The 3,250-nt window shown below is 32.0% G+C and overlaps 1 pseudogene; it reads left to right on the forward strand.

Moving 5' to 3' along the window:
• Positions 1-2,847: 2,847 nt before the first annotated feature.
• LOC118706250 lies at positions 2,848-2,992 on the forward strand (annotated as a pseudogene).
• Positions 2,993-3,250: the final 258 nt, after the last annotated feature.

Genomic DNA, 3,250 nt, shown 5'->3' on the forward strand with positions numbered 1-3,250 from the left:
CTTTATGTGATTTTGAAATGACTAAGGACATCCTTATATTTACTAGATTTCTTTTTGCAATAGCCAGCTGCAAAGATGCCTGGTGAGAGTAACTTGAAACTGATAAACAACATCATAAGTTAGTTCTTTACCATCTATTCAGATTCTATTTATGAATTTGGCAAGAATATTCCTTAAATTATTTAGTATCCTCCGGTGGTGGAAAACAAAAGTGAAAGGGTTTACATTTTTGTTATCCAATATTGAAATAAACTTCTTCTTGTGTGGCTTGTGCAGAGACATTATTTATTCCCCTGGAATATTTCCCTTAAGAGACAAATCTCCATATGCTCCTATTTTCTCAATGTAATATCAGAGTCCCAGAGAAAACATAAATGCCAAGATTTTAAACAGTTTCATGGTTATTTTGAGGATAAATGCCAATTATTAATTTAAAGCTTCTAAAATTCTTTGGTTTGATTTCTTCTAGGGAAAGTGTATGTAAATGTAAAGAGATAGAAAAAAAAACCGGAAACAGGAAAGCATGCAAATAAGGAAGCTGCAACTGCAGCAAGTAACTACAGCAGGAACTACGTGTCCAGAAATGTCATTTAAAAATTAGTTTTTTCCAAACTATTTCCAAACATGTTCTGCTGCTTGCTGGACTAAAAATAGGAAAAGCACAAGCCACATATCAATAACTGTCTTCAGATTTTTTTTTTTTGTGTGTGTGTGTGTGTGTGTATGTGTAAATTCATTCAAGGCAATAGTAAACACTCAATGTTAGTTTCTATTAGACACATCACCTATTACAACAATGTAAAAATCCTGCATTTTTTTTCTACCTTCTGATATATTACTTTGCTACTAGACCTATATTTTTCTTTTCTATTCCATTTACTTTTCCCTTTTCACTGTCTTTCATACTGGTAATATTAGAAATTTGTGTTTCATTTGTTACTGTTCTGTATTGAACACAGAACAGTATGGTTTCATTTTAGTCTTCACTAGAAGTTACCCCCTTTAGTAATATCTTGAGGGTGAAGCTCCCGCTATTGCCAATCACAATCATCTTACACGTCATTCATCATGTCACCTTAGAAGGAAAAGGTGACTCTGAGATGGTTGATGGTTAAGGTGAAGAAGGAAAATTGGAAAAGGTAGTGTCAAAGGTCTCAATAAATAGAGCAACTATTCTCCATTTATTTAAGAAACTGCTCTACTTTACCAACTTGACCCACTCAGCCGGCTAACCCTATAATCCCTCAATTCTTCCCATTGAATCATCACTTGATTCATCACCTCATGAACTGGCCATATTAAAACCTCACTTTGACTAACACCAGGATCAGCTGGTTAACTGTTATGATTTATATATCCCTCTCAATATTTTTCTCCTTTGACTCTCCTGTTATTTCTATAGTTTGCAAACTTAAAAATTTTTAATTATCCATTTTTATCTGTAACATATTTAACTTTTGAACATGTTACATGTGGAACAAGATTTTATATAGTCATCTTTCTGTTTTACATATACCTGTTACAGGTATGTTTCTTTTATTCCTCAGAAAGTTATAGTACCTATGTCTGTTATAGATCCTAGAACAGTGACAGGCATATAGAAGGCTCATAGTAATCTCGATTTTATAAGTAATTATTCATTTAAAGTGAAGCATAACTAAAAAAATCACTGTTGTCATTACTTGGTATTTTTTTTAATAAGACACTATAGGTATTTGTTTTTTTTTACCTGATACCATTGTCCTTAAGAGATATGGTTCTATATTGGTTTAGTCTTAGTCGTGATTAGAGATGAAGTTAATCCCTTATAGACAAAAGCTCTAGACCTACTCCCAAAATGTGAAAAAAAAATGATCTATTGTTTTTGGGTCACTAGTTTTATTTTATGCATATTAATATAGTGCTAGAATATATAGTAGTATTAATTTGGTTGCCTACAAACTACGTGTGGAAAAAAATATTTCCTGTTTTACTTGGTCTCACTAAATAATAAAATATAATAGGAACATGTTTCTTACATACTTAGTAATTTTATATTTCTTTCAAAATTTATTTTTGTCCAATTGCCTGATTGTCTTGAGTTGAATATTAAGTGTACAGCATATAAAATCTTGGCTGGATAGATGAAAGAGTAGCCCAGTTACTATAAGCTCCACTGAGTGATTCATTACTCACTTATAAACCTGGGAGGCATTTCATGTGTGACTTCTTAAAAGTAATAAAATATCATGATGTGGAAAGAAAATAAACTTTTCATTTTGAGGAGATAAATTAATGTTCCCTGATCACATTTATTATCCTGTCTATTTCAATATATTAATAGGGATTTTCTAGTCTAATTTTTACTGGGATTGTAAATGTCCATGTTTCCAAACCCAAGTGATTGGGAAATCAGGAAACCATGGAAAGTACCCTCTGTCAGAATATATGTTACTTCCCATTTTCAAAACTGTAAGAAAGAATAGAATAAATGAAATAAAAATTTGGTTTATAATAATAGGCTTTATTAAAAAGATAGAAAATTTTTAAATCAAATTTAATTAAATCCTAAAGCTATAGTTACAATTGTATCTACCTATGCAGGGTTTTCCAATAAGTGATATTTGCTGAAATAATATTGGAACATCTAAATTTTCTCATAGGATGGCAGTAAAATGACATCACAACAAAGTTTTTTTTCTTAAATATATTGACCACTGGAATTTTCCCAGGATTCAGCTGCCATTTTTTAGTTAATCAGGGTTATTGACTGAGAAGATTGAAAAATACTTACAATAGAGATTTATTATTAATAACTTTTCCTGATTTCTTTTGGTAAAAAATAACATTAAATCTTCATATTTCTCAACCCCTTGGCAATGGGCAAGGAGACACCTGATTGTTGGTGTTGCTCTTATATCAATCAGGGGCAAAGCAGATGTACAGTCCTTAGTTCATCCTAGCTTGATGCCTGTGTCGGTGGCCAGAGCTGTTTCATGCCTGAGACACATAAAAAAAGAACAAACAAAAAACTTCATATTTCTCTAGTTATCATAGCATGTAGACCAAAAACATGTAGACCAAAAGGAAAGGGATTAAAATTACCTATGGACTCACACACAGCATAATTAAGAGTGAGAGAATACTGTAAGATAAAAATTACCTGTAATTATGATAAACACATAAGACCAGTGCAGTCGTCTCCAGAATCTACAGCAGAGCAGAGTCAAGCAGAAATGCATGGGAGGGAGAGAGTAAAGCAGGGTTACAA

This window comes from Pipistrellus kuhlii, unplaced genomic scaffold, assembly GCF_014108245.1.
Source record: "Pipistrellus kuhlii isolate mPipKuh1 unplaced genomic scaffold, mPipKuh1.p scaffold_m20_p_5, whole genome shotgun sequence".
Classification (NCBI taxonomy): domain Eukaryota; kingdom Metazoa; phylum Chordata; class Mammalia; order Chiroptera; family Vespertilionidae; genus Pipistrellus; species Pipistrellus kuhlii.